Source organism: Bombus vosnesenskii, unplaced genomic scaffold (genome assembly GCF_011952255.1).
Source record: "Bombus vosnesenskii isolate JDL3184/JDL3185 unplaced genomic scaffold, Bvos_JDL3184-5_v1.1 scf7180000013361, whole genome shotgun sequence".
NCBI lineage: Eukaryota > Metazoa > Arthropoda > Insecta > Hymenoptera > Apidae > Bombus > Bombus vosnesenskii.
Window position 1 is genome coordinate 1,026,370 of NW_022882994.1, and position 22,987 is coordinate 1,049,356.

Genomic DNA, 22,987 nt, shown 5'->3' on the forward strand with positions numbered 1-22,987 from the left:
CCTGCACCTAAAAGGTTTTAATGCGTTCTATACATCTTACTGCAGCATTCTAGTCTGTATTTATAAATAACTTCATCACACTTCAACTTCACAATATGTCTGTTATTCCATAAAGATATCAAATTGATCAAAAGAATATACTTAAAACTGGAATAAAAATTGAAGATATTGTAATGGGATCATAAAAGCGAACAGATTGGATTAAAGTTTACATGTTTTAAAATTCGAATACAGTAATTTGAGATATATAGGGGGAGATAAGAACTTTTGTCAGAATATTTAACAAAGAATGTTATAATGTACAATTTGAACGTTAAAACACTATCTACATTTTGGCTAATATTTATTGAAATATAATTTCCACTCAGAGTCTCACGAACCTAAGTTGAACAGTCGGCTTAATTTGTAACTCTATATATCTCTTCCGCCAATTATACAACAGAAGACCCTTTTTTACCATCAGAGTGTCTAGCAAGTTGTTCAGTGTAAGGGAGCCCAGAATGAAAAAGCGACCGTGTTCGAACTCGTCCTGACGTTGTAAATATATCCGTGCAACTTGGTGGAAAATTTAACCGCCACGTCACTCGACTTTGCGTTCCTAGAAAACTCGTGCGAGCACAGCAGAGAGGGAGAGCGACGAGCACGTAAAACCATCGCGTTACCGCTTGCAACAAAGGGTCGTCTAGGTGGCGCTAGGAGCAAGGGGAGTAGGGTTATGTAAGACTTACGCTGCGACGACAGCGAGCATTGCAGCATCGCGTTTTTGGCAGGGAGGTACGTTTTCATTCCGTCCTCTAATGAGCACGCTCCTTTCTAGCGTGTCATCGATGATGGTGCAAATGTGTATAAGAATTCATTAGATACATGATGAGTCAAATAGTAGTATTAATAGTTGTTCTATAGTTACAATAAAATCCTAAATTTTGTGGAATAATGGAAGTAGGATGCAACAATTTCTAATAATCAAATCTTAAATTTAGTAGAATAATAAGAAAGGATGCAATCATCTCTAAAGAGATGATTTTAGAAAAATTTTGAACTAATTTTAGAAAAATAATGAACAGAGGAAGTCAGTGAAATCGAATGGAAAAGCTTTTTTGGGAAATGATTGAAATATAAAGGAGATAATTAATGGTAAAATTATTATTCCTGAATAATGCTTCATTATATATTATTTTTTAAGGAAGTTAGGTGTTGCAAGGTTTGAAACTTTTGGTCAATGGTTATTTTGCATTTAAAACACTGTTAAAACGATGAAAATAGAGGTGCCTACAACGTGCCAGTATGCCGTACGTCACTGGTCAGCTCGTAGCCTTGTACTTTAGAGGCTCTATGTACTCATTGTATATAGACTATCCGGAAGAGCGGAAGGAGGAAGGGAATGCACCGTCACGTAATGCAAGCATTATGCAATCCTGTCCCGACTATTTAACAACAGCTGATCACACTTTTAGCTTGTGCAATTTTTCGCAACTACCGTGTACGAAACATACGTTCTTGTTTAATATACATTCCCAGAAACATCCTTTTATTTGTATAACAAAATATACAGTCGTCAAAACTGTTGACCTATCATATGTTTTATTATTTTAACATTGCCATGAAACAATATCAAGCAATGACAAATAGGACACGAATTCCTACAAATCTTTGCATCTTCAAAAAGATTAAATTCATCCCAATGACACTATCATTTATTACTTCAATTTCCTTTCAAAATTTCTCCTTCCAAGCTCAATTTATCTCACTTTATGCGTCCTTTCTGACCCTCGATTTATCATTTTTCGTTCTAAATTCGTGGTATTCATAAATTCGGTCGGTCTGAAGCCTTGGACCAGTCGCTCGGTCCCGTTGTTAATGTTATTGTCTCATTTAGGAAACTCCCGACGGTGTGTTGAGAGTTATTTTACAGCTACAGAGTGATAAATACAGAGAAACAGTCACGTACAAGTTGGAGTTACTCGTTGACGTCAGGTCGTGAACGCAGAAGGGGACTCAGTGGTTCCAGTTATTCGATTATGTTACATTAATCCACGTATTCCGAGCAGTACGATTCTAGCTGCATTGCTGCAGTTCCATATATCTCGTTAGACCCTCTAATTCCACCATAGATGAATACATCCACCTAAACTCACCATAAACTTTGTTACAAGGTATTAGATTCCTTGTAATTGACGGAAAGAATAGTAGATTATTCCAAAACACTTACGTAAACATTTAAGTTAATTACTAAGGTGAGATTCATTAGATCTTGGCTATTTTTGCTTTCGTGATAATTTACAAAATATCAAGAACTGTGGGATGCTTTGTATATCAGTATTCGCGTAGTCTTCTCATAAATAATGTTACAAAATGTTAAGCGTCCTCTGAATATAAAGAATTAGTATCAGTATCTTGAAACGACAACCCTTTACAAACTTTTATACAAAACATTCAAATTAATTGGCAAGTAGAAGTCTTTTGCAAGTAGAAGTACTGCCTGGTCATAGTATCAAACGAGAATGGTCTGGTCCGAGGCAGAATTATTATTTCGATATAATCGACCCGCCGTTTTTCGTTCAAACGATCTAGGTCAACTGTCGTCGATGATATCGGCGCCTCTCAAATCTCTTCCTCTCTTTGAATGTGCAAATACGCACAGTGATTCATATGTTTTCATAGATACGTTCATACGTCAAGATAGCGGATGTTATTTGCTCTTTCTCCTAATATTTTCGCACAGGCGATGATGGTACATGACCATTGTTGGCCAAGTAGATCGTTTGTCTTTGCTCGAGAATGAGACGCGTCTTGTATCTGCGAAACAAAAATTCCCTATGTGTATTGTTCTGTCAAAATGACTTTACCCTAACTATGTATCATACGTACACGGTGGAGAAAATTATTTGGAAGAAATTAGTTCAATTTAAATACATCATATCTTTTTATTAAACCTATTAAATTAATTTATGCCAAACAAGATTAAATTACTTTACTTTGGATATCATATAATTTATATAATATTTATAAATATTTTGCATATCTGTGCACTTCTAAATTTTCCAAAATCGTAGGAACATTCACAGTTCATATACCAAATATATCTTTTAATATCTTTTACACTAAAACTCTTTCATCGTATTACATTCGCTGTATTGATCAAACTGAAACAAGGTTTCACACTATTACTATTATCTATTACTCATGAAGACTCATATTCTTTTATCATTCCCCTTATTCTACATACAACCAACTTAGACGAAAAAAGAAGACAATCTTCCCAGTAATAGCATGAATTATTTTAAGCCAGTTCCAACAAATTGGCACCAAGAGAAATGTATCCTTGCTTCCTGCGCCGCCCGTATGTTCCTTATGTTTCATCAACCCGCCTCATGACCTTTATCATTCTGAATTATATCCTCTATTCATTCCCAACAGAACAGCATCCGAGAGCAACGTTATATTATTTATTGCCACGATTTACGATGAATTCATACCTGCGCGTTTTCACTCGATTCATCCGATTCCTAGACAGTATAATGGCACATTCGTTCAGCGCTTTCAGAGTTCTGAGTTCTTTCATGCATTGATAAGCTGGCGGCGCGTAATGCATAATTCACGAATCGAGCCCACGATATCACAATTTTCCAGCGAGCAGGTTCCTTTTTGTAAATAATGCGTGCGCCGACTTCCGTTCCAAAGCCGATATATCCACCAGGTACACGCACACATGCACTTATATCTCTATCTTCTCTCTTTTCCTCTCTGTGGCCAGTCGTGCTCCCGGACACGAGCCCCAGGCTCTCCGGTTCCCAGGGGTGACCCAGTTTCGCTTATCCCCTCACGGTCGTTTCGCACTTGCCTGGCGAACCTCCACTATCTACGGTGCTTGTGTACACCTACGCAAATTCGCCGGCCTTCCTGGATACGGCTTAATCCCAGCCCCGTTTCTCGTTACACTTTTTTTTCTATCAATTTTCTTCTTATGGAAGTTTCTTCGTGTTTGTTTCATAGCTTTATAGTTTGATTTATCATTAAGCTTTCGCCGATGGTGTATTGGATACCGTTTTTGTTAGATTACGTTACGAATTGCATGAGGCGAGGGAAAGGGAGGATCGTGCGAGAACAACACAATTTTCGAGTTAAGATAAAACCGAAGTAGAGATTTGTTTCAGTTACGAAATATTATAACAAGTATTCTATTTTTTTTTATATTTTATACGTATGTATATTTCTGCACAAACACTTATACATTTCTTTTATTTTGTATTTATTCGCGTTCCATAAATTTCCATAAATGTATAAAAATCCGCAGTCTGTTTATGGAGTTCAAATTTAGTTTGTTTGAAATTCAGGAAAATTTAATCTGTTCTTCGTTTTTTAAAGAGTATGGCAGTATGACCCGCGGATAGTCGCATATAGCAACTCGACTACTTGTTGAGTCTGACCCTGATCGGACAAATCTACTTATCCTGCGCCACAGAATAAGCACAAAAGATTTATCGATAAACGGTAATCCGGTTTTCTCAGTACATTCAGTAACCTCAGTCAGCTTCATTACATGATTAAATCTAACTTCTCTGATTCATTTTTCCGTCTTACAGCTTGCTTTCCAATTTCTTGGCTGTTACGCTTTCACTCGCGATTAAAGTTAAAAATAATCAAACTTTGTAGTCACTTTTCCTCTCTGTTCTCTTCTTCCTTTTGACTTTCATTTACTTCCCTTGTTCTCCAATTTTTTAACTATTACACCTCGACTCGCCGTTACAATTCAAAATATAATCAAACTTTGCAGTCACTTTTCCTCTCTATTTTCTTCTTCTTCTTCCCGACTCTCGTTTATTCTCCCATTTTCTATTAATTATCCTTCAACTAACAAATAATACTTAACTTACAGAACCAAAGTCTCCAAACTTTCTCTCTCTGTTGCCATTATTGACTTTATTTTCCGATTTGTTCCATGCGTATCCTACGCACTGTCGTACTACGCGTTCTCCCCATATTGCACATGTTTCTGCTGCTTATGGAGGCTGTACACGTGTCCGCCGTGGCTCTCTGTCCCTCGAACGATTTGTAGGTGGTTCACGGGCTCGTACGCGTGTACCCTCGCCAGGAACTCTCCTGGGAAAAGGTCAGACAGTCAGAGGCCAACCTACGAAGTGGAATTAGGTCAACCCCTAACGGCCGCTCGTGCATGAATTCCTCACTTCCCTGTCTCTCTCTCTTTCTCTCTCTCAGGATATGGGGAAGAGTAAAATTCACCTTGTTGCGCCTGTCGTACTTTCAGAAATCACCCACGTAGGAGCAGTTGATACTTACCCATCAAGAAATAGGTTACGTGGTTTAGAGATGAAGAAATAACTTATGCAAAGGAAAAATGTATCGGTTAGATTATTTGCTTCGAAAGTAATGTACACCGATGGCTATAAATATTAGGTGCTTACTGGCTATATTGGAGAAATATAACAAATTTCATTTTATTTAGTGTTTTATATTATGTTAGAAGAATCTGTGCAATTGTAGAAAATTTAAGGATGTAAATGTACAAAAATGTATAAAATATCTAAAGCAAAGCATATATATTTGCTATGATGTTCAATGGACGAAACAAATCTCCATGTTGCTTTTATTTTGATTGTAGCTGTAAAAATGTGAAATATGAAATGAAATATGATACGAAGCAAGTGATAGATTTATTTTAAAATAGGTAGGATTAGAAGCAGGAAAAACCTTTCAGTTTGTATTGAATATCATTAATTACAAGACTTGTGACATTGCAAAGATGCTTGTATTTCAAAAGAAATGTAAAGAACGAGCGAAGATCTCTTAGTCTTATAGGTTAGTTTAACAAAGTTCCAATTAAAAAAGAGGTTATGTAAACAATTTTTAGTTTTTTATTAATTTTCCAACTTGAGGAGAAGGTTCGTAAAAATTTATGAGTTTCTTATAAATGTATCTTGCATATTCATTTTTCTATCTTTTAAACGGACATTGAATATTCGTGTTCTACATTTACTAGAAAGAATAAACGATATTGGAGGATGATGGAAGACGGTTAGCCCGAATGGAAAATGGTAACGCTGCTGATAAGTCGCGAACAATTTTGTCGATATTTTATCAATTATTCAAGCGAGCAGTTCATAACCGGACGAGATATCCTTGGCCCTATTTGCTACTGAGCAAACTATGATGCCCTTAATATGCTCGAAGGTTAAGCCTTGTTGATATAAAGACATCCCTGCTGCGCGCAAGAAACGAAAGCTGATTATCACTTGATCGATACCAGAGAATGTCTTTGTTTCTTCCTTCTAAATCCCAATACTTCCTTGGAAATAATTATAACCGAAGAAAATTAAATTTAAGAAACCTTGAACAGAATTTTTGTCGAAGGTTCTTCAGTTCTGATATTTCAAAGTTTTATATGAGGGATCTTCCTCTACATTTAGTAGATAATTTCTTCGCTTCTTCCATCTGAATTCCAGTGCCTTCTACAAAACTATTACAAGCGAAGAAAATTAAATTTCAGAAGGTTTCAGCAGAATTTTCTTAAAAATACATTAATTCTGATATTCCAGATATTTACACAAGCGATCTTCTTTCTTCGAATATACTTTTCATACGATGTCTTGCACTTCTTTCTCACGAACTGATTCAAATTATTATAATTGAAGGAAGTTAAATTCAATAAACTTTCGACAGTGTTTTCTCGAAGACTACCTAATTTCGATACTTCAGAAATTTACATAAATAATCTTCCTCCCTCTTCTGTATACCTCAACATAAAGACTTCCTAACGAACGTCTTTTATAAACACTTTTTATCTTCATCTTGGCGAATCCAATTTAGTGGGTGTAACAGGAAAGGAAGAATACTTAAATACATTTTGTCGAGATCCAATCTACTTTTCTTCGAATAAATATATCGAGATAAGAGATGAGGAAAAAGCAAGATTTCCCTTGGATATTGAATAAACTTGAATGGGAAGAAACAGGGTGTTTCGTTGAGAGAAGATACAAGAGGGTTGAAATTCGAGACTTGAAAGCGGAAACGTTCGAAGGACCGAAGTCTTCCGTTCTGCTATTGTCTGGAAGGTACTATTCCACCCCTGTGTGTCCTCTCTTCGTCACTTTCGGGCGAAATTACAAAAGGAAGGAGACAGGAATGCGATAGAGATGGAATCACTATCGTCGTTCTTCATTGTAACGTGATCGTGATAAAAATCGTAGAGCAGATGAACAAAATTATTTATGAAAAAGGAAAGAATAAGAGACCTCTAAATAAAGATAGCGAAAAACCAAGAAAACGCTGTAATAAAGCCTTTGTGGTATATTTTTTGAAATATAAATAATCGTTATAAGTTTAAAGAAATAAATTTTTACTTCTGGTTCTGTTTCTATTATTATTATTTATATTATTATTATTGTTGTTGTTGTTATTATTACAATATTTATAATTATTGCAATTGCTAATATTTTTATGGAGCTTTGCATATTTTATATATTTTTGAAGATTATATGCATTCTGCGAATTCGTACACTTTTAACTATTCCATAAATGGACAAAGTTTTACACTTTATTATAATTGTCTCGTTTCGATAATAAACTTTCGCGGGAAGTGTAGAACAACTGGGGAAAATTTTGTAGTTAATTTTTCGCTTCTACTCTTTACATTCAATTCGAGTCTGCACGGATATTTTTAATACCTCTTTTTTATCCGTGCATTCTTTGACCCTAAAAAAGAGAAAAGATACGCATACAATTTTTTATACGTTCACGTGACTGAGATAAAATTGTTCTTCAATGTACGTTTTACGATGTAGGAATATTCTTTAAAGATCTTGCAGTAATAATAAAAGGTACCTGATGGAAAGAATATGGCGACGATCTATTTTTCCCTGCCCGTAAAAGCAATATGTGTGTCCTACAATTTCCAAGAACTCATAAACGGCAATCAGATTGTATCTCGTGAAATTAAGGTCAAGTTAAGCAAAGCATTATAGGATCTCTCTCAAGCCCTTGCCACTTCCTGGATGGGGGTTGAAACAGGCCTGTTAGTCGGCTGCCAATCGCAGCCCGGCCGCTCGATCCAATTACTCGACCTGTCTGTTGTACTCGAGAGAATGCTGAGTTACTCTCGCGCATATTCTCTGCTCAAAGTGTGTCCAAAATTGTATGGAAATGTTCCTTGAACGATAAAACGAAATTAAGTAAATTTGTGATAAATAAAATATAGAATTTCATAAATGATAGTATCACGAACGATATACAGTATCTACATTTGCATCACATTTTATTTATTATATTATTTACATAGTAATTAACTACTAGGTATTAAGTATATTAAATTTCGTATTTTTTAGTATTAGTTTCATATGATTATAAAGTTTCATATCATAAAAGTGAAACATGGAACCTGATAAAAAAGAAAACATCTTTCATTAGTAAGTATAAATATCTGCAAATACTTTTTGTAACCTCTATTATCATTCTTCATATCTCTTGAAAAACACGATGATTCAACCTCGTCGCAAATAGAATGTTATCCAAACAATTCCGACACCCGTTAGACAACGCAATGGTGCACGTTCGGAATATGGGTCATTTAAATTGATCGCGAAATTTCAAGTCCTATAAAATTTCCTCTGTCGATTGGATATCACCGGTGGTGTGACGCCATTGGTTCCAACTTGGTGTTTCCCCCACCATCTTAGCTCTTAACTCTGTAAACGAACAACCGACGGTTTCGGTTTCGGTTTCATTGTATTTCGTTGCGCACTACAATGTCTTCTTTCCTCTACTTCATTTGCTTTTTCGCGGTGCATGTTTCTCTGTTGCATGTTATTGTTTTTTTTCCTTGTTTCCCTCTCTCTTTCCTACGTCGATCCCTCCACGCTCGGGCGCATTTATCGTGCCTGCTGAAGCCATGACATTGAGACGCCGAGCGTGTAACAGTTCCGGACTTTCGTAGCTAGAATAATCGAGTCTGTGCGACAGCGGCGACGTCGATCACTCCCGTATTCCCGGGGCCACGTGTTGCTTCGACTCGATTCGTGCCCCTTCGTGCATCTCCGGCTCGCCCGATTTCTAAGTAGAAAAGTTCGATTCGTGGTCAGACAGGGCGACGCGGCCTTCGAGACGCATTGCGGTCTCTCCCAGCTTTGCGATTTTTTTAGATTCATCCTTTTTTCTACCCCCTCCAGCGTCTCGAGGCCCTGGGGATAATTTTATTATTGTTTACCAAGCCTCACTCTGCATTCATACCAGCGTAAACCGTCCTCTTGTCTCCGCTAATTGACAATCAAACCGTCATTGCACGGTTCCGTCGATCTCAATCGTGGTCTTGAATTATAATCCAATTGGAATTCGACTGGTTCAGACATAACCGCGCATGCTTGGACTTGTGTACGAGGACGGTGACTAGTTTGATAGCCATCTTGAATTCCTTTTTAATGGGTTTAATAACTTAGGTTTTTTTGTTATGTTATGTTATGTTATATTATATATTGTATGTTTTTAGTTATTAGAGGTTAAAAGGAAGTATTTTAATATGAAATAGTCGAAGACAAGGATAATCCGGTAGATTAAAAAATATAAAATAGGTGATAAAGTCACGATGTTTTATGAGAAATGAACATTAGTTTAGCTGTTATGTTAACTTAACTCAATTGATATTAGTCTGTATAATTCTTTAACGTTATTTATATATTTTGAATATTCGAAACACTTTCTAGTTAGTTGTACTAGTACATATAACTTAATTCTTCTTAATGTTAATTTTGAACCTGAGCACCTATTAACGAAAGCCAACTGCGCAATTCAAACTTGTCTCCGAGCCAAAATTCGAATCGACTGCGCTGCCTATGAAACAATGCTCGCTTTTACAAATCCAAACTGGAACTCAGGTTTCGGTAGAGCGTGGAACGGAATAATCACCATTTTACGCGTTTCTCCGTATAATCGATGATCATCTTATGTAATCGGTAATAACGTGAGACTCCTTATGCATCGTCGAATCGTATTAAACTCCCTGGCATCTGACCTCTCTTCCGTGGCAATCGCTTTGCGTTGGTCCTTCCTAATCAACCTATTAATATCACAGTATGGCTGGCTTCGACAACACGCGTCGAAGGCAATCGATTGTCCCGATAATATAGATTGCGCACGGTGATTGGCAGTGTCTAATTTTGGACTTGCGACATACGAGCTCACCAGAGTCTTTGTACCGTACAAAACAACGTGGGTGTACTCGAAAACCTATGGTTTACGTGTGTAATTTCGATTCGCCCTTTGTGGATTAAATCGAGGTTCGTTGACTAGCAGGAAATTGATACCTAACGAGGATATTAATTTAGAACCTCTGTATACATTGTTAATGTTTCCTATCCTTCGTTTCTCTCCTTTGTTCCTCTTCTTTTTTTACCCTTATTGATTGTATTGTATCCGATTCAATTCTACAATTTGTAAAATGAATCTTATTTTCTAAAAAGAAAAATGAAAGTTACAATAATACGATAACTTTGATACGTATCAATGATACAATGATAAGGCAACTGGAATGAGACGCTACAAATGGCTTTGTTAAAATTATTATATAATGCATATAATTAAGTCTATAACTAAAAATGTGGTTTAAATTATATCACGTTAAAGATAAGAAAAATGTGATATTTAGTCGTGGTGAAGATAATGGAGTCTCAGTGCCAGATTCAAATCTAAATTATGTACATTGAAATAATAAAAATTGGATAATTACGTTCTAAAATAATTGAAATCCTATATCATATTGCCAAATAATTATTAATAATTAGAAACTCTGACAGTAAAATTCTAAAATTTAAATTAATACACTTTATATCCATCTCAACTTTCCCTAGTCCCTGTAGTAAAATTACTTTTAATCCTGCAAAAAGGCTCAATTTCCAAATCTGCCGACCAAATTGTTTTGCATGTAAAACCAGAGTACCCCAGAGAAGGCAACGCGTACGAGTCATCCACTATTGCACGTACGTCGAAAATTCCTAATCATTGAGGACTTACATAATCGCGGAACGAGCGCGCGCGCCGCGTTGAATTTAGTCGACAGTGGCGGCCATATTGGTGTCTGTCACTGCGCGGCTGTGCCGAGAGTGGAAGGGACCGTCCCCGGTCCTCTCTCTCTCTCTCGATGGTAATCGACTCTCGACGATGCATACTGGGTATTGGGTGGGTGGGTGGTGTTACAGGGTCGACGGTGGATGTTGTGCGGGGTAGGCGACGTGAGCGCGCGGGTGTAGAGGGGAATGAGAAAGAAGAGGTAGAGAAGGTGCCTCCTAGTGACCCCCTCTCCAGTCAACTACAGGCGAGTTGTAGAGCGTTCGAGAGCGTGTTGGAGGAGGTAAATGAGAGTGAGAGAGTAGGTCTGGGTGCTCGTGGAGAGGAACGAAGGATAAAGAAAGAGAGGGTTAGCGGGCTGGGAGGGACAGGAGGAGAGGTGGCGCGACAGGGACAAACGGGCCACGACCGAGAAAACGACGCAGGAGCGCGCAGGTGCGCTTTCCTCGCGAGATACGTTGTTGTTTTACGAGACAACGAGAGAAGCCGACCGCGCGCGCGAGATACTTGAAGGCGCGTTTACATTGCGATCAGATTCAGCCTGTGGAACGACAGATTTTCCTTTACTTCCTTGTTATTCTTCGTTCGTTCGATTCCTTATTGTTTCCAACTTTATTTTTGTTATTGTCATTTTATTTCCCTTAGTTGACCGTTTCAATTTGATTTACGCGTTCTCTATTCTCTTGACTTATTGTACGTATTTCTTAACTGATGTTGGTGTCGTGCAGTGTATCGTAGACGTATTATTCCGAACGGTGGTGTGTCGATCGTTGTCGTTGTCATATTACGGTGGTGTCGCGAGAGAGCGAGTTCGTGTTGCGATAGCGTGTCAGTTTTCGCGTTACGGTGCGTGTGCACCTCCCTTTAGTCCGGTTGTCGTCGTAGCCGCGGTGTGTTGCGTGTGCCTCCGCGTCGTTGTGGTCATCGTGACTGGTGTGTCCCGTGTGTCCCGTCGCCGAACCGCGCTGCGCCGCTAACCAGCAACGATGACGAAAGTGTGAACATACAGCGGGTAGAGTGGTGGTGAGAACGCAGTCTGTTTGTTGGCAGTGGAGGAGGTGTTCTAAGATTAAGTCGGTCCCAGGTTCCATCCACCTGGCAAGGGAGGCTGCTGTTTCTTCTTTATCTCATTTTCCCCCTCCTCCTTTCTTTTTCTTTTTGCACATCTGATTCTACCTCTGTTTCGGCACTTGGCAAAGCACGTTTTGCGTCCCCTTCACTTCTCCTTTCGTCCTTACGATCTTAAGGTCGCATTACTTCTCTCCGCTTCTTAATTTTGTCTCTTGGATCATTTAATTTTTCGCGTTATTGAGTAATAAGTATTTTGTAACAGAGAAAGATTATTCTTAGATTAAAAATTCGTATATATTGTATGTGATGACTCGAAATGGCAGCCTTGCTTGATCTTTTTTAATCGTTCGTGGTATTCGAACAGCACCGATTACGCAGGTAATTATCGACGAACGACCAACTGTGCCCAACTGACGTCACGCGTAATACATATGACATATGTGCCAAGTTAAATATATAGCTTTAGATTTACATATGTAATTGTAATTTATACCACACCATGCGGCTGAAATAACTTCTCTCCTGGATTCTCATGTCCACTACAGTCTATCAGTCGATAATATTGCATCTACTTGTTTGAATACTTGAATAACTAGTATACATATTAATTAGCGTAATTGGATACACACATCTATCCAATAACATAAAAAACAGATAGTTTATGTTTTATAAACGCATAATGAATACACACGATTTATATTCTAAGTATTTAATGCTTACCTTCTAAGTGATATTTCTTGTTAATAACTGCATTAATTGTGCGCTACAAAATCTCGCTCGTCAATGAATCTTTTCAAGTCTCACGTAGTCGTAAAAATGTCAAAAAAAAAACCAATTACGACTGCGCCCTTGCATCATCGTCATCGCCTCGAGCATGAGAACTCCATTCATAATTGCTAATTAGCGATCGATAGTAGCTGCTTTTGATCAAAAGGGTGAGCCATACAGGGCGTTCCATTATCAGCGGAGTACACTTTCGGAGATAATGAGTTCAGAGTTACAGAATAATAGTTCTAATCCAATTTATCATTCTGTGAACAATCGCTTCGATCACATTTTTTTCATTTATTGAAATTTGAAGGATAAAATTCGAATGGCTTATATTTGTGCGATATCCTTTGCTCAAAATCAGTCGGCTGTTCAAGGCCACTGTTCCTTCTTCTATTCAACATGGCAGTCGTAACATCTACTTTTATACTTATATTATTTAAATTTGAATGTTTTATCTTTAGTAATTATGATACATACTTTTTAATAGCCATAACATGTCAATTCGTTGTAGATAAGTGATACAAGAATATTATACTCAGTTACTGATATGCGCTATAGAATATACTATGAACATTTTACGAATATCTTAAATCCATACGTGTATACATACAATATAATTTTATGAGTTATCACAAAACTATACTTATATTTCGTGGCTCTAATCAGGCATATCTTAATTATTCAAATTTATTACTGGAAACTGCGTATTTCCACTTATTACTTATCTCGTGATAATTTAACTGATAGCATAACACATGTTATAACTTAGCCGACAACGAGAAATATCAATCTTTCTTATGTTATATTATCAATCTAAAAAAAGGGGTTAAATAGAAAATCGATCTCATCTGGGAAATAGATCGGATTGATTCTTTTATCTAGACTTGCAGCAACAAATGAATCGTCCTGTATATGGTAGACGTCGATAAAAGTAAAAGCACACGTGTGCGAATAGCAGGTGGCGCGTGTGGTGGCTTTACTCTCTCTTCTTTCTTCTCTCTCTTTCTCTCTCTTCGCTCGTCCAGGATCGATGGAAATTCAGGGACGGTGGTGCGCCGCGCGCATTCAATAATTAGTGCTAATTATATTTCACGCGAAGGTCGCTCACGGAAACTACTAAAAGCAACGCCATTTGTTCAACGTATTCGATAGTCACATCCACCTTGAGAATCGATCGGATTCCCGATGCGCTGACCTATATCCATCCGCGTAACCCCCGGATATCCGTTGCAGCAAAACGGGGCTACTCCTTGGAGGCGTGAAAAAGGAAATGGAACGCGTCCTCTCGAGACCGATCGAACCCGAACTCTTTCTTCTATCGTCTTGAAAAAATAGACAAAGTTAACCCTTGCTGTTTAAACTTGAGTCTTTCGTGCTTAAGTTAGTTTGAATTATATTTCATGTATTTTATTTTATATTGATATGAATATATTTATATTTATATTATTATAGATCTATTTACATTAAACAGATAGATATTCGCTATACGTGGTCGATAAGAGTTTAAACAGTTCGAATAGGTTGACAAAAATATTTCGAGCAAAAGCTCATTATTATCAAATGAAAAATTTACTGATGTAAAAAAAGCGTTGAACGTATCATTTTTCATAAAAGACAAGAGTCATTTTGTATCCTCTGAATGACACTATATACCTTTCTTATCAGATTCTTAAATTGCGTGATAGGCGATTTCAATGATACAATTGTAACAATTAAATGTATCTGATACTACAATAATATAATTTGTTTCTGCATAGTAGTGTCATTCAAAAACAAATTATATTATTATGGAATCGGATAAATACAATGATAACGTTATTACTGAATTCGCCTTCTAGCGTAATATAAGAACATGACATAACCTAAATATATATCACACACAAGATCCATATTTATAATTAAAGATACCGTTTTTATAGTAATGGCGAAAGGAATAGTATTAGTTATTGTTTACAAAAAGAATTCTAGTGATATTTTAAAACACAAAATTCCAAGAAACATGTAGGATAGTGAAATACGTCTGAAACAAGTTTCCAGAAACAATCTCGTTCGTGCTCAAGGAAAACCGTAGAAATATATCGGTTGCTTTAAAGCGAAGAATAATGAGAAATATTTGTTCCTCTGTTCTTTTTTGAATATTTTTGTTGAGAATTTTTTTGGCAATCGTAATTAGCTTTGCTGAACACTAAACTGCGGATTTTCATGCATTTATAAGAAAGTACAAAAATAATATATATAATATATTATAATATATAATAAAAAAAGTATAAAACGTGTGTTAACATAATAATAGGAATGAAATATTCAAAGTAGAATATTTCTTATAAAAATATGAATTTATATAATTATTCTCAATCTGTTAATAATCGATTAATCGTTAAATAGATTTGAATTAAATTAATAGAGCTAAAGGACCATATACAGAGCGTTTCAGTAATACAAGTGTACAGTTACTTCTAAGTTAGATATTAATGAAACAACCTGTATGAAAGATAACGAAACAGACCAATAAAACTTCATTCTTTTGTAATTTAATCATACGTGATAATGAATCGGATTCGATTTACGTACGTAAATAATTAAAACAGACATGTTTACCTCCGGGTCATATCTGTGAATAATTACATTCAAGTGTTTTCAAACGGATTCACATACAAAGTGGAATATAGTTATCGATAATACAAAGGCTCCGACATAATCGCTGTTATTGAAAATGAACTTCTACGCGAGATAGGTATAGAATTTTTTTTTATTCGACTAAATCTACTTCTGACAGATAGAGTATTGGGAACAATGTTATTCGATAAAGGTTACGTGTTCTTTTCCAATAAAATCGAATGTCTAATATCGATTCAGCCATTAACTTACGATTCCAAGTACATACATAAACTGTATCGAGAACTTTAACGACTATGCATTAAATATTCAATGACAAGCTGTGGTCGAGCGTATCGAGTCACGAAATTTAAAAAATATCGAACGATCGATTTACGTGTTGGTAAAGTAGTTGAAAAGATCTGCAAGTTTATAAAAAAAAGTTCAAATTTAAAATAATATTAATTTAATTGTCTTTTACCATATAGCTTGAAATGACATAAAATTTAATTACTTTTTTCAAGATTAAAATAACATATGAGTTCTAAAATTCCCTCAATTGTTATATATAAGATGATCTGTTAAATATTCATTATTAAAGTAAACATACCATATCTACAATTTAAATACCGCCTTAATATCTATATTATCATTGAAAACTTCGTTACAAAACATTATGTAATAGCCTAGTTTCGCAACAAAATTATCTCTAAAAAGCACCTAAGCGCGCGGTTATGCTTGAAAAAATATCGGTGACCTTCATGTGTGCTTGCCGCGCGAATTTCGCTAAGCAATCATACTTTATTTTTATCCTACCACCCTATATATTCGATCATATAACAATACAAATATTTCGACGTGTTATTCCATACGTAACACGTTTTAATACCATGTATATGTTGCTAAAGGTTATTTCCAATGATCGATGCATTTATAGTAGCAAGTGAGAGAATTAGAGTTAACCTATCTTCTCATTACGGACCCCATTTTTGGGATGGTTAGGATCCTCTTGCACAATAATTTACCAACTGCTACAGTAATATTGGTAGACTGATACGTTACAGATTACAGGTGAAAACAACTTGTAACAAATATATTATAATTTGTAATGAATATATAGAAATATATTATACATTTTCGGATAAGTTTCAAATATAACCAATATAATCACGCTATTCGTGTCTTGTTATAGTGCTCGTGAAATTTGAAAAAATTTTATATAACGAAAATAATAAGGCCATAAAAGTTTTCTGTGACAATTATTCAAATACTTTCATGTACCAGTGTCATAAAAATCCGCAGTCTACTAATAATATTAGCTTAGTTATGCAAGAGGGCCCTGGTCTCATCTTAACGCGTTAAGGTCGTCGAATAAAAAAGATAACGCCCCTAGACGATCTGAATGGTCCAAATAACCCTGGGCTTTTTCGCAACCCTAACACGCGATGCAATCATATGCTATCTTGATGCGTACACATGTAACGTGTCATATACACGTCTTTGTGTGTGCGCGCGCGTGTGTGTGTAGGATGGTCGTGTATCGAGTGTGCCACTTTTCTCTGTTCTCCTCCGGTTTCGAGGTTAGGTGGACACACATTTACGCCGTGGCCCAGCGCCACGCAGCTTGGCACAGCTTTTTCGGCCAGCATTGTGTAACACGTCTACCGCCAACTGCTCGTAAGGCGCCTTTACAAGCGTAATGTCATACCGTCGGCCTAGTCGCGACTAGTTCTTCTCACGATGTCCCAGACTGCGGACTTTTTTCCGATCCCGCCCGCGAACGCGACCGATTCGAGTCACTTTCAGTTCGATGCACAGTGCTTCTATACACAGACAGAGTGAGTGAGTGAATGAGTGTGTGTGTGTGTGTGTGTGTGTGTGTGTGAGAGAGAGAGAGTCCCTTTGATAGCAAAAATCGATTGGCTTTGTTCGGTTTTACTAGTAACACATAGTGGTTGCTCGTAACTCTTTTAAGGGCTCGTTAATTGGTGCATATAGTCGGGTCGCCCTTATGTGTTCTTCTATGTGATCTAATGTGATGTAATGGTATTTTTAAAGTGAGGTTGATTTGTATAGAGAGCAAGAGGTTTTTCATAAGTGAATGGTTGAAGTATACTACTGATCATAAGTATTAGGACACCTATTGTTGGTTACATTCATTGAAAAGTTATAAATTTTCTCACGATATAAGTTTACATTAAATTTTATCTCATATCGTAGTTCGTATTATAAAACATATATAGTGTGAATGAAGTAACAGATTCATAATAAAATATGTAACTAGAAAATTAAAGAATTGGAAAACATTCTATTTATAGTAAACGTAAGCAGAGCCATGTTGGACAGTAATTTATTAACTAATAACGTTGTAGGTTACACCTACCTTCATTATCAAATCTATTGCTATTATATGCAAGAAAATTTATTAATCTTGATAAGTTATAACAATTTCTAATAATATTATCTCTATAATATTATTCTAACAGTATCTCTAATAATACTAGCCCAATTGTGCAAAAGAGCCCAGGTGTCCTACTACTCATAACCAGCAATGTATGTATATAATTATTTGTTCCCTAGTGAGAAATCTGGTAATTGTATAATACCAGTTTGTATAGTAGCAAGCGTTGATTAAATCTGTGTTAATTAAATTAATTAAATAAGAATCCGCTTTTCTCAGTTGGAATGCAGTATGTGACTTATATATATGTATATATATCCGCAGAAGAGTCGGTAGAACAGGTCAGTGGATGATTCGTCGCGGGATCAACCGGTGACGCTCGCATCATTAAAACAACGTCACTGGTCAGGAGATCCATTCCGTCGCCTCTCTGCATTATGTCATTAGAGTGGAAGGCAGAATCGATCGTTAAGCTCGTTTAACGGCAAAGTGGTCCAATTACAACCACCACTGCTCTCTGTGGCTTTTACCTCGCTTGAAAATTACGTTGATCGTCCTTGGATTTTTCTCACGAGCGTTCGCCTCGTTTACTTGCCGCCCTCCATCTTCTTCGTTCGTTTCCTGTTTCATTTTTGCTTTCCCGATTTATCCGCATCGAGTTTCGATCAAAGCACGATTCATAGAATCAATGTTTTTAACATCGTTTCCTTTTTCCAAGGTGAAATATAGATTAGGAATTATAGGGAATTAACTAGAGAATTAATTATTCTTCAAGACTTCCAAAGACCATTTGCCATCTGAGTTTCCTTAAGCTTAACCTTAGAATGAACTTTTTTAGTTTTCTTTTTGATAGTTTTCAACTGAATTATAGCAAATTCTCGCGTTAGAGAGTCTTCCTAAGTTTTAAAAGAAGTAAATAATTATAGAGTCATTAATCTTTGTCCCTTGGCACTATTCACCTCAATCGACGGCAGCACGCACGATAGAACAGCAGCAATTGCTTTTTACATGTTTTCTTCCATTTGTCTTCTATCTTCGTACGTCGCTAACACACATTAAAGGAGACTGATTCGGTGCGCGCATTGAGTCACTGGTTTCTGCTATAGTGCTCCCTAAATTGCCTTTCTTAAAACATCTCTTCTACAAACTAAAATATTCACTTATTCCAATAGAAATACAACTCTGTCATCTTTTTATGTTTTCCCATCTTCTTCTCCTTATTACAAAATGAAAAACACAGCAGAATAAAAAATTTAATTGTAACCAAAAAATAGTCAGATGAAACTCTAATAAAATCATCTGTAAAAATCAAATTCTTAACAGATGAAATCTACCTTTCACAAATAACAACAAGAATGACTTTATTAATAGAATTTTAGTTTCCCACCAGCAGCCCATCCGCACCATCGCTATAAATAGCGGTTTGGTTAGTAAAGTATGTTAGCTTCCGTTGTTCCTTCTTCTAACGTGCTTTCTAACTCGTGTTACACAAATCCATGAAATCTTTGAAACCTCAGTCGCAACTACTATTGTTCTCTGTATTTTCCCTATCAACTGCAGACCAAAGGAACGATACAGTAGTTTCTAACGTTCTTTCATCAGAGCCTAAAAACATCGTTCTCCTCACAGATCGTTTCTAAGCAGAAGGAACCGATATATGCATGTGGATTGTATAACAGAGTCGAGATAGAGACGAGAATGTAGCGCCGTTTCTGCTTGCTGCTGCTGCTGCTCAACGGCTTACGGTCACATATCGTAGTTCACTGTGGCTGCTCGCTACAGCACCATGACTACTACTCTAGTCGTCAACTAGTCGTCGTGTGTGTCGTATATATTCTCTGTTCCTCTGTGTGTATGTGTGTGTATGTGCGTGCGTGCGCGCGCGTGTGGGTGTGCGTTTAACGTCGTGTCGTGTTTTTCGCGGAGAATCACGCGCGCGATCGTTTGGTTTTCCTATTGTACACCTGGGTCGTATACTTTGATCGATTGAAATCAATTTTCGTGTGCCTGGTCCCCGCCAACCATCTCGCCTTGCCCTTCTCGGGTTAGGTTGCAACGGTTGATCGTCACGTATACACGTGTACCCGCTTTGACTGGAATAAATTGGATCTGCGTTAATTGGATCGGTCGTTTCAAAGAGACATGTTGAGAGGTTATATCGTTTTAGAGAAGCATATTTCGATCGGTTTGTACATATGCACCTACATTTCGCATCGTCTTTATTCAGTGTTTGAGACTTTCTGTAGTAGTTTGTTTTGTTAGATAATCTATAAATACAGCGGAGTAGTTCTTTCCGATGGTTAATCATGGTTAATCATAAGAACGTACATATCTGCGAGGATTACTCAATATCGTGAAAACGATCGTAAGATCTCGTCTTTCAGTCGATTCGATGTTTCGAGCGTAAATATCGTTCCCAGTCGTCACCGAGGTGTCGCTGTCGTATGTGTGTCGGGCTTGGTGCACAAGTACAGTACCGTTCGAAATATAGCCACGTAAATACATACATACGTGCCTTCGTATAAATACACAAAGCCTGGTCGGCAACGCGGAGAATCTCGAATTCCGAATCGATTTCGTCGGATAAATTCCTGAACACGCTACTGTGTGTCTTCAAGGTCGTAATTGTGTAACGAACGTTTAAGATCTCTCGACTGTATTCCGTGGAGCACGGAGCATGAGTTGCAGTTGCCACTGGCAGCAGTGCCTCGGTCGGACACGGTGCTGTGTCACAAGAAGCTGCGTTTGTTTTTCGACTCGGGTTCGCGCGCCTCAGGTTTATCTTTAACCGTTCCACGGTCCATCTTTCGATTATATAATCTGGGGTAGATCGTCAACTACAATAATCGACTCGACGGTTTATTAATCGAAATGTAGTCTCGAAGCGTACAGTGAATATTTCGAGTCGCGCTCTCGGACATGATTGCGTAACGCATGTAAATTACAATTGTCTTGTCGATAATGTTGGCGTGCTAGCGCGCTCGATCAACATCGAACCTTTCAGTGCTTTTTCTGCGAATCGTTTATCGAATTCACGCACAGTTCGTCGCGTTGTGTAACGTACAACAGGTTAATTAGACTGCACGCTGTGGATCACAATTGTATTGCTCTGTCGGTAAAAGATCGCGGACTCTGCGAGTTAGTGATGATCTTTGACTTCGTCGTGAAATATTTTTTTGTCACTTTTTGTCAACTTTTTATATCATCACGTGATACATTGTTTAAAAATGTATTTATTAAGATTCTATTGACAATTTCCTTATATAGTCATATAGTTGAGTTAGTGATATATAAGGTAGTATTAGGTAGATAATTTTACATAGCTGCTGTCGTTTTTCTAATTTTCTTGTAATACCAAAGATTATCTATTTATGTATGTTACAATTGGCGGAAGAGTATTCGTGATCAAAATGGCACGCAAGGTTCTGCTAACGTTCGGCCAATATTATCGAAGGTCTAAGCCGCGAACATGATTGTGTAATAATGTGTCCGCGTCTTATGCCATTATTGCACTCTTAAGCGCATCATCACGTAACTGTCCTCTCGGTAGCATCGGTGTCGTTCAAGAACTTTTAAGAAGCTTGTATAATCGACTGATTTCGTGTATTTCTTTAAGTCAGTATTTTAATCGTGTGTTACGTCGATAATATCGTGTGTGACGTAAACCTTTAAAATTACCTATAAACGCATTTTTAAATGTATAATTCATTAAATAGCCTTCAAAAATTAGTGGATAACAAATATTAAAGTAAGAAAATTAAATTTCCTTTGCTGTGACAAAAAATAAAGAATTTAGTACACATAAAATAAAAATAATAAACTCAATACGGATCTCCAGATAATTTAAAAAGAATAAAAAAGGCCGGGTATTCTAATAAATAGTTTATCCCACGTGAAGTTAATATTACGCGTTCGCATGACGTCACGTGACGTAACCTGTACGTATAGAACAAGCAATCTCAACAGATCAGTTTCGTCGTCACTCGTTGCCCGTTTAAAAAATTGCAATATTCGAATGTGATCCATTCAATGTTTATCCTTCACGTGCTAGTGTGAATTGCTAAGAACGTGTCGAAAGTTGTTCATAAAAGAGAAACATCGATTTTAATTACATGCTTAAAGGTGTTATATTAACTGCAAATAACGAGTGCGTCTCGACGCCGCCAGAGCGTCGCGGCACCGGGGACAGGCTATTATTAGAGACGTCTCTTCTCCTCATTTGACTTTTTAACGGAGAAAAGTGGTATCAGCTGACATCCCTTACATAGACGATTCATCGTGGAACACTTTTATATTCGACTATCGATATCATTTAGAAATTAATTGAATCAACTAAACCAATTGTTCCATGATATATAACTACAAATATTTTTAATGAAAACTTTTATCTAAAAAATATATACCGAAAAAAAATCGAATAGCGCGTAAACATAAAAGATTTTCTACAATGTCGGAAAGTGTTTCTCCCGTCATAAAAAAGAGGAAGGAGAGGAAAAAATGAAAACGAAGGGCTAGTTTGCACGATGAGAATTAATTAATCCAGGCTGGCGGTGTGTTAAAAGCATTGAAACTAGTAACGCGAAAACGACCGTTCTTTTGTTTCATCCTCTCCTATTGTCCTTTAACGTGACGGGAATAAAACCTACGAGAGAGGTAGTCCAGGTGCCGGTCGAAAAGCAATTTGCCCGCGGGCTTGACGCGTTTCTCTCTTTCCACTGTCAGGCTCAATCACACTTTCCGCGAATCAGAAAACACTTCCGTCGAGAGTTAAATTAATGCGGAGGAAGCGTGACGCGACGCCTTGTGATCTGACGTTCTCGACATAATCGAATCGTCTGCGCGCGCATCGTATTGTGCGCGTGATTTAAAAATCGAAGCTTAAAACTGAGAAAATTCGTATCTTCATATAATCGGATAAATTAATAGAGATAAAAGAAGTTTTAAAAGAAGAACGTTATTTAAATCCGTATCAGTTACTAAATTACTTCGTGTCTATTTAAATTTATTTTTTATAAATTGTATTTAAAAATTAAAAAATTGTATTTAAAAGGTATTTATAAATTGACGAAAATAGGAAGA

The 22,987-nt window shown here is 36.9% G+C and overlaps 1 protein-coding gene and 1 long non-coding RNA gene across 3 annotated transcripts in view; one reads left to right on the top strand and one right to left on the bottom strand.

Moving 5' to 3' along the window:
- The window catches only part of LOC117237225 (DNA-directed RNA polymerases I, II, and III subunit RPABC3), a 72,372-nt gene that overhangs the window by 41,861 nt on the left and 7,524 nt on the right, over window positions 1–22,987 (top strand). The gene's annotated exons all lie outside the window — the stretch shown is intronic.
- On the bottom strand, window positions 17,266–20,605 carry LOC117237229. Its single transcript, XR_004493968.1, has 2 exons — window positions 20,416–20,605; window positions 17,266–20,001 (listed from the first exon to the last, which is right to left on the bottom strand). It is a non-coding gene; the product is annotated as an uncharacterized LOC117237229 (long non-coding RNA).